Here is a 14,934-nt window from a genome sequence, read left to right as displayed (position 1 = left end):
TATATATATATATATATATATATATATATATATATATATATATATATTTTCTTTTCTTTCAAGCTATTCGCCATCTCCCGCGCTAGCGAGGTAGCGTTAAGAACAGAGGACTGGGCCTCTGAGGGAATATCCTCACCTGGCCCCCTTCTCTGTTCCTTCTTTTGAAAAATTAAAAAAAAAAAAAAAAACCGAGAGGGGAGGATTTCCAGCCCCCCGCTCCCTCCCCTTTTAGTCGCCTTCTACGACACGCAGGGAATACGTGGGAAGTATTCTTTCTCCCCTATCCCCAGGGATAATATATATATATATATATATATATATATATATATATATATATATATATATATATATATATATATATATATGAATGTAGGTTTGCGGCAGGGGTGTGTGATGTCTCCATGGTTGTTTAATTTGTTTATGGATGGGGTTGTTAGGGAGGTGAATGCAAGAGTTTTGGAAAGAGGGGCAAGTATGAAGTCTGTTGGGGTTGAGAGAGCTTGGGAAGTGAGTCAGTTGTTGTTCGCTGATGATACAGCGCTGGTGGCTGATTCATGTGAGAAACTGCAGAAGCTGGTGACTGAGTTTGGTAAAGTGTGTGAAAGAAGAAAGTTAAGAGTAAATGTGAATAAGAGCAAGGTAATTAGGTACAGTAGGGTTGAGGGTCAAGTCAAGTGGGAGGTAAGTTTGAATGGAGAAAAACTGGAGGAAGTGAAGTGTTTTAGATATCTGGGAGTGGATCTGGCAGCGGATGGAACCATGGAAGCGGAAGTGGATCATAGAGTGGGGGAGGGGGCGAAAATCCTGGGAGCCTTGAAGAATGTGTGGAAGTCGAAACATTATCTCGGAAAGCAAAAATGGCTATGTTTGAAGGAATAGTGGTTCCAACAATGTTGTATGGTTGCGAGGCGTGGGCTATGGATAGAGTTGTGCGCAGGAGGATGGATGTGCTAGCAATGAGATGTTTGAGGACAATGTGTGGTGTGAGGTGGTTTGATCGAGTAAGTAACGTAAGGGTAAGAGAGATGTGTGGAAATAAAAAGATCGTGGTTGAGAGAGCAGAAGAGGGTGTTTTGAAATGGTTTGGTCACATGGAGAGAATGAGTGAGGAAAGATTGACCAAGAGGATATATGTGTCGGAGGTGGAGGGAACGAGGAGAAGTGGGAGTCCAAACTGGAGGTGGAAAGATGGAGTGAAAAAGATTTTGTGTGATCGGGGCCTGAACATGCAGGAGGGTGAAAGAAGGGCAAGGAATAGAGTGAATTGGATCGATGTGGTATACCGGGGTTGACGTGCTGTCAGTGGATTGAATCAGGGCATGTGAAGCGTCTGGGGTAAACCATGGAAAGCTGTGTAGGTATGTATATTTGCGTGTGTGGACGTATGTATATACATGTGTATGGGGGTGGGTTGGGCCATTTCTTTCGTCTGTTTCCTTGCGCTACCTCGCAAATGCGGGAGACAGCGACAAAGCAAAAAAAAAAAAAAAAAAAAAAAAATATATATATATATATATATATATATATATATATATATATATATATATATATATATATATATTTTCTTTTATTTACTTATTTATTGATACTTATTTATTATACCTGATCGCCGATTCCCGCGTCAGCGAGATAGCGCCAGGAAACAGACGAAGAAAGAATGGCCCATCCACTCATATACACATATATTTCCATAAACGCCCATACATGCACATATACATACATATACATATCAACATATACATAGAAATACATACACATATACATATACATATATACATATACATATAGACACATATACATATTCATACTTGCTTGCCTTCATCCATTCCTGACGCTACCCCGTCCCACAGGAAACGGCATTGCTACCCTTTGCTTCAGCGAGGCAGCGTCATGAAAACAGACAGAAAAGGCCACATTCGTTCACACTCAGTCTAGCTTTCATGCGTAATGCACCGAAACCACAGTTTCCTATCCACATCCAGGCCACACAAACCTTTCCATGGTTTACCCCAGACGCCTCACATGCCTTGGTTCAGCCCATTGACAGCACGTCGACCCCAGTATATCACATCGTTCGAATTTACTCTATTCCATGCACGTGTCTCATCCTCTTGTATGTTCAGGCCCCGATCACTCTAAATCGTTTTCACTCCATCCTTCCACCTCCAATTTGGTCTCACGCTTCTTGTTCCCTCCACCCCTGACACATATATCCCCTTTGTCGATCTTTCCTCACTCATTCTCTCCATATGTCTACACCATTTCAACACACCCTCTTCTGCTGTCTCAACCACACTTCTTATTTCCACACATCTCTCGTACCTTTCAGTTCTTACTCGAACAAACCATCTCACACCACATACTGTCCTCAAACATTTCCCTTCCAACACATCCACCCTCCTCCGTACAACCCTATCTGTAGCTCATGCCTCGCAACCATGTAACATTGTTGGAACTACTGTTCCTTCAAACATACCTATTTTTGCTCTCCGAGATAACGATCTCTCCTTCCACACATTCTTCATTGCTCCCAGAACCTTCGCCCCCTCCCCTACCCTTTGACTCACTTCCATTTCCATGGTTCCATCTGCTGCTAAGTCCACTCCCAGATACCTAAAATACTTCACTTCCTCCAATTTTTCTCCATTCAAACTTACATTCCAATTAACTTTTCCCTCAACTCTACTGAACCTAATGACCTTGCTCTTATTCACATTTACGATCAACTTTCTCCTTTAACACACTTTTCCAAATTCAGTCACCAACCTCTGCAGTTTCTCACACGAATCAGCCACTAGAGCTGTGTCATCGGCGAACAACTGACTCATGTCCCAGGCCTTCTCATCCTCAACAGACTGCATACTTGCCCTTCTCTCAAAAATTCTTGCATTTACCTCCCTAACCAACCCAACTGTAAACAAAGCAAACAACCATGGGAACATCACACACCCCTGCTTCAAACCGACATTCACTGGGAACCAGTCACTCTCCTCTCTTCCTACTCGTACACGTGCTTTACATCCTTCATAAAAACTTTTCACTGCTTCTGGCTACTTACCTCACACACCATATACTTTTAAAGCCTTCCATGAAGCATCGCTATCAGCCGTATCGTATGCCTTCTCCAGATCCATAAGTGCTACTTACAAATCCATCTGTTTTTGTAAGTATTTCTCACATACATTCTTCAAAGCAAACATCTGATCCACACATCCTCCACCATTGCTGAAACAATATTGCTCTTCCCCAATCTGTAGCTCTGTGCATGCTTTCACCCTTTCAATCAATACCCTCCCATATAATTTCCCAGGAATACTCTACAAACTTATGCCTCTGCAGCTTGAAAACTCATATCTATCCCTTTTGCCTTTGTATAGTGGCACTATGCATGCATTCCGCCAATCCTCAGGCACTTCACCATGGTCTATACATACACTGAATATCCTTACCAACCAATCATCAACACCGTCACCCCTTTTTTGATAAATTCCACTGCATTATCATCCACACCCGCCGCCTTGCCAGATTAATCTTCCGCAAAGCTTTCATTACCTCTTCTCTCTTTACTAAACCATTCTCCCAGACCCTTTCACTTCGCACACCACCCCGACCAAAACACCCTATATCTGCCACTCTATCATCAAACACATCAAACACATTCAACAAACCTTCAAAATACTTACTCCATCTCCTTCTTACTTCACCTCTACCTGTTATTACCTGCCCACTTGCCCCCTTCACCGAGGTTCCCATTTGCTTTCATGTTTTATGTACATTATTTACCTCCTTCCAAAACATCTTTTTATTCTCCCTAAAATCTAATGATACCATCTCACCCATCTCTCATTTGCCCTCTTTTTCAACCCTCGCACCTTTCTCTTGACCTCCTGCAGCTTTCTTTTATACATCTACCAGTCATTTGCACTACTTCCCTGCAAATATAGTCCAAACGCCTCTCTTTTCTCTTTTATCAATAACCTTACTTCTTCATTCCATCACTCACTACTCTTTCTACTCTGCCCACCTCCCACCTTTCTCATGCCACATGCATCTTTTGCGCAAGTCATCACTCCTTCCCTAAATATATCCCATTTCTCACCCACTCCCTTTACATCATTTGCTCTCACCTTTTGCCATTCTCTCTCTCTCTCTCTCTCTCTCTCTCTCTCTCTCTCTCTCTCTCTCTCTCTATATATATATATATATATATATATATATATATATATATATAAACATATAGGGGTTAGGAAAGACTGTTTGCATGATGCAAGTCGACATTATTGCGGGTTGAACTTACTAGAGACTATTATATGATGGTTGGTGCTATTCAAGTGAGATTACCACGGGGGCCCATACTCAAGGTTTACGTACAGCTCCTTACTAAAGACATTAATTACCCAACTGGACCAATGGACTGCCAAGAATACTTTTACTCACTTTCCTGTGGGCTAAGAAAAGGCAAATACTTTTCTTACATTTGATACCCAAATAAAATGACACGAGTCAACATAATATGACAATAAGATGTTCGTAGGCCGCGGTGACTGGAATCTCATCATCTAACTGGTTGCAACACTACCAACATGATCAGTCATCATGCATAGGTCGCCAGATATTAGTACTTCTAAAATCTAAGGCTACTGACAGTATCAGGAAGAATGTGGCATGCATCCTAACACAACTTCTAATAGAAACTAAACATCCTAATTCACAGTTGCAAGGGACTTCTTGGTGATGCCCTCAACCAACTGACTTGTCAAACAAACAATATGCTGTAGTTCCTGTCGCACAGCATAATACTGACAGGGCGGCTTCGCCGCAGTTCTCTGGTGTTAAAAGTTCACTTCGTGAGGATCAACTGGTAACATGTCCTTAGCTGTGGATTTTGAGTGGTTAGAAAGCCGCTGGGTCTTTGGGCGTAAGAGTGTCCGTGGCCTAGCGTGGACCCTCTTCCTCCACGTTATGTCGGTCCGTGCTCTCGTCTCATGCAGCGCCGTACCGCGTCTTCTGGATCAAGCACGCCCTAAGCACGTCCTTAGCGATGCCCACAGGATCGGTCGTCACACAAGTAAGATTCCTCCCAGCTGGGACTCTAACTGGTGCCCTACAGGTGCTCGACCCAAACAGGTGCCCTGTTGGAATTGGAGCTATCAGTGTCTCTTGTAGACATACTATTGGCTCGTTATCCTCACAGGGGGGACTAGTCTTGTACACTTTTCAAAGACACCTTTTGTAACAGAGCGAGGTTAGCTTACCGGGATTCCTAGTAGATGTTGAGTGCTATGCTCCCCGGGCTGGGTAACTGTCTCCAAGTGGATAAGATACTCAATGACCCAGAGCCTCGTCTGAGTAGTGCATGACACAGGATGCATATGTTGGGTTACCAAGGCGATTATTTCAGTTTCCTTGGTTAATTACTCCACTAAGTCACTTTGCCACTTTTCCACACTCGATACATTTTCGTGATGTCATTACTTGAAACTGCCTCGTTGTATGTTCTTATTTAAGTACCGTAAATAGTAAATTTTGCACTTGGCTTAGTCCTGCATGGGACCTGCTGTAGGCGATCTTGTGTTCTCTCCGTGTCTAACAATTCAATTCCTATATAATCAACCCACCGCTATATTCATGATACATGCCACGGGTGATTTTGCGCACTAATTCCTTACATTATCCTCATAATATGATGATTTGCTCCTTACTAGCTAAACAATCTTACAAGAGTACCCATAATTGGCATCTTAACCCCATCCCCTTCGCGATAAGTATATACACACAAACCAATCTCCCCTCGTCCAACACTTCACCGTGTTATATATATATATATATATATATATATATATATATATATATATATATATATATATATATATATATATATATTCTCCCTGGGGATAGGGGAGAAAGAATACTTCCCACGTATTCCCTGCGTGTCATAGAAGGCGACTAAAAGGGGAGGGAGCGGGTGGGGGGGGGGGGGGGGGGGGGGGGGCCTGGAAATCCTCCCCCCTCTTTTTTTTTTTTTAATTTTCCAAAAGAGGGAACAGAGAAGGGGGCCAGGTGAGGATATTCCCCCAAAGGCCCAGTCCTCTGTTCTTAACGCTACCTCGCTAACGCGGGAAGTGGTGAATAGTTTGAAAAAAAAAAAAAATATATATATATATATATATATATATATATATATATATATATATATATATATATATATATATATATATGAGTGAGTATTTTCAAGGTTTGTTGAATGTGTTAGATGATACAGTGGCAGATATAGGGTGTTTTGGTCGAGGTGGTGTGTGAAGTGAGAGGGTCAGGATAATGATTTGGTAAACAGAGAAGAGGTAGCAAAAGTTTTGCGGAAGATGCAAGCCGGCAAGGCGGAGGGTTTGGATGGTATTGCAGTGGAATTTATTAAAAGATGGGGTGACCGTGATGTTGACTGGTTGGTGAGGATATTCAATATATGTATGGCTCATGGTGAAGTGCCTGAGGATTGGCGGAATGCATGCATAGTGCCATTGTACAAAGGCAAAGGGGATAAAGTTGAGCGTTCCAATTACAGAGGTATAAGTTTGTTGAGTATTCATGAGAAATCATATGGGAGGGTATTGATTGAGAAGGTGAAGGCATGTACAGAGCATCAGACTGGGGAAGAGCAGTGTGGTTTCAGAAGTGGTAGAGGATGTGTGGATCAGGTGTTTCCTTTGAAGAATGTATGCGAGAAACACTTAGAAAAACAGATGGATTTGTATGTATCATTTATGGATCTGGAGAAGGCATATGATAAGAGTTGATAGAGATGCTCTGTGAAAGGTATTAAGAGTATATAGTGTGGGAGGCAAGCTGCTAGAAGCAGTGAAAAGTTTTTATCGAGGATGTAAGGCATGTGTACGAGTAGGAAGAGAGGAAAGTGACTGGATCTCAGTGAATGTCGGTTTGCGGAAGGGGTGCGTGATGTCCCCATGGTTGTTTAATTTGTTTATGGATGGGGTTGTTAGGGAGGTGAATGCAAGAGTTTTGGAGAGAGGGGCAAGTATGCAGTCTGTTGTCGATGATAGTGCTTGGGAAGTGAGAAACTGCAGAAGATAGTGACTGAGTTTGGTAAAGTATGTGAAAGAAGAAAGCTGAATGTAAATGTGAATAAGAGCAAGGTTATTAGGTACAGTAGGGTTGAGGGACAAGTCAAATGAGAGGTAAGTATGAATGGAGAAAAACATGAGGAAGTGCAGTGTTTTAGATATTTGGGAGTGGATTTAGCAGCGGATGGAACCATGGAAGCGGAGGTGAGTCACAGGGTGGGGGAGAGGGCGAAAGTTCTGGGAGCGTTAAAGAATGTGTGGAAGGCGAAAACAGTATCTCGGAAAGCAAAAATGGGTATGTTTGAAGGAGTAGTGGTTCCAACAATGTTATGTGGGCTATAGATAGGCGTAGGCTATAGATAGGGTTGTGCGGAGGAGGGTGGATGTGTTGAAAATGAGATGTTTGGAGACAATATGTGGTGTGAGGTGGTTTGATCGAGTAAGTAATAATAGGGTAAGTAATAATAGGGTAAGAGAGATGTGTGGTAATAAAAAGAGTGGTTGAGAGAGCAGAAGAGGGTGTATTGAAATGGTTTGGTCACATGGAGAGAATGAGTGAGGAAAGACTGATAAAGAGGATATATATGTCAGAGGTGGAGGGAACGAGGAGAAGTGGGAGACCAAATTGGAGGTGGAAGGATGGAGTGAAAAAGATTTTGAGCGATCGGGGCCTGAACATGCAGGAGGGTGAAAGGCATGCAAGGAACAGAGTGAATTGGAACGATGCGGTATACCTGGGGCGACAGTTTTGGAAGCTAGGTCTATAAATTTGACTCGTGGGGTCAAATAGGGTGACCCGCTATAACCTGTCGTTTTCAACCTTGTGATTGACGAGGGAGTCGCAAGGGTTAAGGAATCTGGTGTAGGAGTTGGATTCGGCGACCAGAAGGTTTCAGTACTGGCATTTGCGGACGATTTGGTTTTGCTGGCGAAGACGCCGACTGGCCTGCAACAGGCAATTGACATAATGACAGAGACTATTGCGGGGGTGGACTTCGAGTAAACCCGGGAAAGTGTCGTTCCCTTAGCATGGAGGTCGACGGCAAGCGCAAGACTTGGTACGCCAACGAAGTAGATCGTTCCAAGTCTTGGGTAGCGCTATCGGCTCCATGAGTGCTGAAGATGATTATAAGTACCTCGATATTCCCGTCGGAGCAGGAGGAAGGTGTAGATCCTACGATGCCTGCTAGAGGAGGGACTCCGCAATATCACCAGAGCCCCTTTAAAACCTCAGCATCGAATTACGATACTTATAGGACACCTAATGCCAAAGCCCATGCATCGCTTGGTGCTGGGGGCAGTCTATAAGACGCAGCTAACACGCATGGACAGACAGGTAAGAGTCGCGGTTCGCCGCTGGCTCCGTCTAGCCCATGACGTGCCCTCCGCTTACTTCCACTCGGCGGCAGGAGATGGTGGGCTTGGTATACCGGCCTTTGTCTCGACCGTCCGGCTAAATAAACAAGCCTGGTTCGAGAAATTACTCACCTCGACCGACCCGGTGATTCAGGCGGCTTGCAGTGAGCCTGCAGTGATGAGCAAGCTGCACCGCTGGTCTGGACCCGCGTGTATTGCTGGTCGGCAGGCGAGTAATAAGCTCGAACGCCATCGTGTATGGAGGGCTAATCCAATCGGCACAGTTGACGGTGCGGGTCTTGCTCCATTTACCAGTGGAAACCGCTTCCTGTCCGGGTCTGATTATGTGAAGGCCGTCCAAGTGAGGATTGGCGCCTTACCCACCCCTGCCAGGACTACTAGAGGCCGGCCCGAGATCAACGGCCTCTGTGACACCTGTCACAAGCCCGGTACGCTTGGGCATATCGCTCAGGTATGCCCACGTACTCACGGTGGGAGGTTAAAGAGGCATTATAACATCAGTGCCTATCTAGCTGGTCGGCTGAGGCAAAGGGGGTACGATGTGACCCGTGAGCCACGCATTCCAATTGTGGGATCCTTTAGAAAGCCGGACATCGTGGCTTCTAAAGGCACAGAGGCTGTCACAATTGACACAAGTAGGGTTCTTTCGCACTTTCAACTGCACACCAACATAAGAGCAGCTATTACGGCACCCCAGAAGTCCTTCAGGGCGTACGGGATTTCACCGGCAAAGGCACCGTGCATGTGACATCTGCCAGATTGAACTGGCGTGGCGCATGGTGCCAAGAAAGTGCATGTGCTCTCAGAGGGTAAGGGCTTACTTACCGGGACCTAGAGATGTGCTCAGTAAAAGCCCTAATCTGGACCCATTCCCTTTACAGGATGTGGTCTGAGAGCACAGGTTGACAATCGGGCCTGCCTTGTCTATCCGGCGTTGGCCGTCGGGCTGGAGAAGGTGTTTCCCCTTTGTGCGCTTGTGGTGAGCGGGATTAGGCTGTTATCTCGAAGCTATAAGGGCACGTACCAGTTCCCGAGAGCGGGTTGTCGTAGCGAGGAGTGGGCGCCTTGGCAGGGTTCGTCTGCTACTCCCGAATGACAGGCCGCACTCGAAGGTGAGCGGTGCTTGTGTGTGTGTGTGTGTGTGTGTGTGTGTGTGTGTGTGGGGGGGGGGGGGTGTCCACTGTGTAAGTATTTATTTCGAACCATCGTCTAACTGCCGCCTTTCTACTATCTCTATCCATGCAATCAGCATTCTGATCTACCATCTTCCTCTTAGTGTGTCCATACATTCTTTCTTTAAATTAACAACTTCCTTCACTATCAGCACATAGTGTGTAGGTCACTTACTGACCCCCCCCCAAATCCAAAAAAAGGTATGCACAGTAGTTAGCTTTTCCAGCACCTCCCATTACTAATTGGGAATTAATGAAGACGATAGCTATAAACGAAGGTTGAATGATGTGTTTATGGGTTCAGGCGGTTGATTGTAGGGTGGACAGACTCGGGACCTGCCTAGCATGGGCCAATAGGCCTCTTGCAGTGTCCTCAATTCTTATGTTCTTATGATTAAGATCTGGGCTGCTGGCGAGAATTCCTCTCTGTCAACCATTGCAGTACACGTTTTTTATCTTGCTTTTGCCTCCAGTCAAAACTGAAACCCATCAGCCACACACTTTTACACGAAGCGTTTATAGTGCAGAGGCTTGAGTGCCTGCTAGGTAGGTCGTCTGACTACTGCAGTATTTGCTAACATTCGTGCTTACTGGTTACATGCATTACTGTATAAACTGATTTACTACATCACTTCGACGACGTCGTACTTGTATCACACTTTATGGCAGCTTACTATTATTGCAGTGGAGCTCTTACACTGGCAAACAGACGTATGGGATACTTGTTACATCGGTATATATTAGTTTATCCATACCGAATTTTTCCGTGGTGGACATCGGCATGATTTTAATTCAGCACCTTGGTTACATTTCTCAATGCCTTTTCTTTTGTCGGAAATTCATTGACAGTTTGCATGGCTGTGGCTTTGTTCTTTGGGGACTTTGGCTTCAGGGATTCTACGTCGTTGAGGTTTGTTGTCGGTCTGTCTTGTTGTTACACAGGCTTGCTAACTGTTACTTTCCTCCTCTAGGGCTGAAAGGGTCCTGGTAATGCCAGGGGCAAGTTAAAATCCTACTTCTTCCAGAGGAGTCAAACACGACTGTTCCTGTGTCAAGGACTAGCTCGAAATGGAGGGATAGTTAAGCCACTTCTTACTCTTTCTCATGACGGCGGTTCTTTGGTGAACAGGGAGTACCTAGTGTCTTGTTTGAGTCTGAAAGTAGTTCAGCCTGTTTTCTCCTGTCATCAGATTTCCTTACCCCAAGCTCCTCGAGGTCAAGTTTCCTGGTTCGTCAAATAACCCCATTACTCCAAAGCTTCTGAAAGCGGGCCAATTTTTTTCTTTGCTCGCTCACTGGGGAAGAATCCCTCTAACGTGCTCTACTTTAGAACATGGTGGGCCAAATTCTCTGTATATCTTAGGTGTTTTGTTCCTGGCTTGTTCTTTTAGAACATTGTGGGCCAAAGTCATTGTATAACTTATGTGTTTTGTTACTGGCATGTTCTTTCTTTATTTTTACTTTTAATTTCCTGAAAATGGCAAGTCTCAAACAATAATGATCTCTTCTTAATTTCCGAACCTTCATTTTTCTTTTCAATTCAAGAAATTCCTCTATTACTGTGAGGTCTGATATTGGTGGTGTTAAAGCTCTGTTTGAGTATCCCGGCGGTTCGTAAACAAGAAGTTTTCATGGCATTTTCGTCACACGAGGTCCAGTGACAGTGACATAAGGTTTTGTACACGCAGATGAAAACAAACCAAAGTCCTTTCAAAGCAAGCTGCAAATATTAGAGACACTCGCACATACATAGCCGGATAAAAGGTATGCTTTCAAACGCACATAATCACACAAGTTCCAACAAAGACATGTAAATATGCAAATACAATCATCTCCGAGTCTCCGTAGTGTAGTAGTTAGCCTTACTGACCACACAGTCTGCACGTGCTAGCTCGGGGTCAGACCTGCATTGGTTCGATTTACCTACACCCAGATCCAGGCGTTTATCCCCCCCCTTGGGGTTGGTCGATAAAAGGGTATCTGCTTTAGGCTGCGATGTGTACGTGTACATACATGACATAGATACACATACAAGGTTAAGAGACGCGGCAAATGTAAAACTCTCTCCAGGCAACACACAAATAGTACTCCCTAATAGTAATCACAAACACAAGCTGGTATACCCATACAGTTATACACATGAAATCAAATACAATCATTCTTACGATTGCACACATATAAACACTCGTATACACATGCACAATGCAAGAAAAATTCACAAGATACCCAGAACTAAGTAAATATACAGAATCACAAACTAAAACAGACGGTTGCAGTCAGACATTACACGCTTACAGACATATCAGTTCAGCTAGAAAGACATATGCACACACATGCAGACAACTGCAGGACCAATCAATGACGAACAAAACAGTAAAAAAAAAAAAAAAATCTAAACTTCCAGGCTTGCAAATGCGTCTACGAATTTACCTCACTCACAATGTACATATTAGCTTTCTCACTTTCTATACGTATGTACACAAGCTGGGCTCCGTTAGGTAGGCAGTAGCCTAGCTCAGGTCGTAAGGCAGTCGTGGTGTGGCAGCGTAGGTGGAGGGGTGTGCGCGACTGCCAACGGTGTTCGTGGCCACTAAGATGACTTAGAAGTTCCACTCCAGGTTCGTGGTATGTGTTGGTCGTGTGCGACATTACTGTAAGTGTTCAATTATGATAATGTTCTGTGATGGAGGAGAGTTGTTTTTAGATCTATGTGATTCGGACTGGTACGCATTTATCGCTATGTTCTACTACTGTCTTCGATTTGTTTCTCAGTCTGTCTGTATCTATGAATGTCTCGTCAGCAGTAACGACACCGGTATTATAATATTCACCAGGATCAGAAGTCAATAGAGACGTGTGAACCTACGTGCTTGGGAAGGTGCGTGACGGCAACGGCCCCGACGAATTATTTATTACTTATTCACTGGTCGTGTTGCCAAATAGACCTTTAAGAACATTTGCATCACCACCACTTGCCACAAAAGTATTGCTTCCCACACACTTACGGTAACCCGGACCACTGTCTGCTGTACAGTATCACTTCGGCTGCACTGCAGTTTCCTAACTCGGACTACTGTCAGACGTACGGTACCACCTCAGCTGCACTACTGCTTCTCTAATTCGGACCAACGCCTGTCGTACGGTAGCGCTTCAGCTGCTCTACTACTTCCCTAACTTGGACTACTGTATGCCGTACAGTACCGCATCAGAGAAACGACTTCTTCCCTAACCTGGACCACTGCCTACTTACCTTACCCTACTGCATCATATCACATTCCACATTCTAAGTTTCTCTGCTGCCTCACACGCGTCTCCTCCATATTGTTGCCTCTTCCAAACAACTGCATGCCTCGCAAATGCTTGCCTCATTAATTTGCTTCGCACTGATGTCTTGCTCACATTACTGCCTGCCTCGTGCTTATAACAGCCTCACACTACTATCTACCGAATGCTGTTACCTGCCTCACCCTGATACGTGCCTCACGCTACTGCCTACCTCATAATATTGCCTGACTCACGTTGCTGCTTGCCTCAAACTTTCCCTGGTACACACTGTGTCTCACACTTGTATGCCTCAAACTGTTCCTGCTTTACATTGCTGCGTCCTTCATACCCCTGCGTGCCGCATACTGGTGAGAGTCTTATATTGCTAAAAGCTTCACACTACTGTATATCTCATGCTACTTCCTGCTTCACATTGTTGCTTGCCTCACAATACTGCCCTACACATTATTGTGCTTCACACAGCAGCCTTTCTGATTCAAATGCCTGCCTTTTACTTTTACCTGTTACATACTGCAGTCTGCCCCGTACCATTGCTTGTCTCACACTGCTGCCTACTTCTTGTCTCACACTGTCATAGTACTTCCTGCTTGTGTCAGACCACTGGCAGCGTTACCTTTCTGTCGGCCTTACAGTATTGTCTGCCTGATGCTACTGTCACATTACTGTCTGCCGGGTACTACTGTCACGTCATTATCTTGTTATATAACACACTACTGTTTGCTTCACACTAATGGTTAACCTTTCCATGCACCATCATACCATGACCTACCTCACATCAGTGCCTACTTTATATAATTGCTCGACTCACTTTACTGCCTTAACGCTGGTGGCTGCCTACACTAATTCATGCCACGTACTGCTGACTGCTTTACACGTGCTTACCACGCTAATGCCTTCCCCTATGCCTATCACTTCTTTTTTGAACGTTGGAGGTTCTAGTCACGGACAAAAGTCCACTTCAAGGCCGGGCATAAATGAAACATAGGAACGGAAAAAGAAGAGACGAGGGAAAGCATTTGCGAATTTGGAAAGAAGTGAAAGACCTCTCTTTTAAAATGCTAGGTCATGGTTATTGGGAAATACATGAGAGGGTAGAAAGTTCCAAAGCTTCGAGGTGTAGGGAAAGAAACTGTTATCAAAACAGTTTACCCTTGAGTTCACGTGAAACAGCAGCTTGCGTGTCAGCAGCTTTCCGAGGCAAAAACCAAAGTAATACCTACAGAAGAGGGAAAGTGAACCAACGTTGCGGCGAAAGGCAAGCGGGTCAAGTTTTGAAGTTAGCACTGGAGAGATTATGAGTCGGACCGCTTTTGACTCGACTTTGTCAAATAAGGATGCGTCGTCTAGCTAGTGGTGTGGGCACACAAGCAGCAGCTTTCCGAGGCAAAAACCAAAGTAATACCTATAGAAGAGAGAAAGTGAACCAACACTGCAGCGAAAGGCAAGTGGGTCAAGATATAGACTATGGGTCGGACTGCCTTTGACTCGACTCTGTCAAATAAGGATGTAAAGCTTGAACCATCCCAGATGTGAGAGCAGTATTCTATGCAAGGATGGATCAATCCCTGTTGTTACTTGCTTCATACTAATGTCCATGACATATTAAAGTTAACCTTATACGACTGCTTATTCGATAATACAGGCTCCTTCACGTGTGTTCCCGTATACTAATGACTTTCTCATACTTATGCCTACCCTACGATAGTATCACCCTCATACTAGTGCCCAGTTGACAGTGCTACCTAGTCCACAACTCTCTGCCTCACACCTCCATGCCTCACACTGACGACAGTCTTACAGTACCACATATGCCTAACACTTCTTTCCACCATCGTCATATGGCCACCTGTTTCCTTTACTATATGTTACCTACCTCACCCTACTGCCTGCCTCACACTTCTGTCTACCTCACACTACTGCCTGCTTCACACTACTGTCTACCTCGCATAACTTCTTGCCTCACATTATTGTCTACCTTGTACTACTGTCCACTTCATACTACTGTCTGTTTCACACTATTG

The 14,934-nt window shown here is 44.5% G+C and overlaps 1 long non-coding RNA gene across 2 annotated transcripts in view; it reads right to left on the bottom strand.

Moving 5' to 3' along the window:
• LOC139747653 (uncharacterized) overlaps window positions 1–14,934 on the bottom strand; it is a 137,566-nt gene that overhangs the window by 102,993 nt on the left and 19,639 nt on the right. Inside the window, exon 3 of one of the 2 annotated variants that reach the window (XR_011712432.1) lies at window positions 4,490–5,132. The exons of the other annotated variant lie outside the window; for it this stretch is intronic. This is a non-coding gene — a long non-coding RNA (uncharacterized lncRNA). Of the gene's footprint in view, window positions 1–4,489; window positions 5,133–14,934 lie in introns of those variants that run through there. 2 annotated transcript variants of the gene reach the window in all.

This window comes from Panulirus ornatus, chromosome 69 (genome assembly GCF_036320965.1).
Source record: "Panulirus ornatus isolate Po-2019 chromosome 69, ASM3632096v1, whole genome shotgun sequence".
NCBI lineage: Eukaryota > Metazoa > Arthropoda > Malacostraca > Decapoda > Palinuridae > Panulirus > Panulirus ornatus.
The sequence above is the reverse complement of the archived record's forward strand: the minus strand, read 5'-3'. Positions and strand labels throughout refer to the sequence as shown.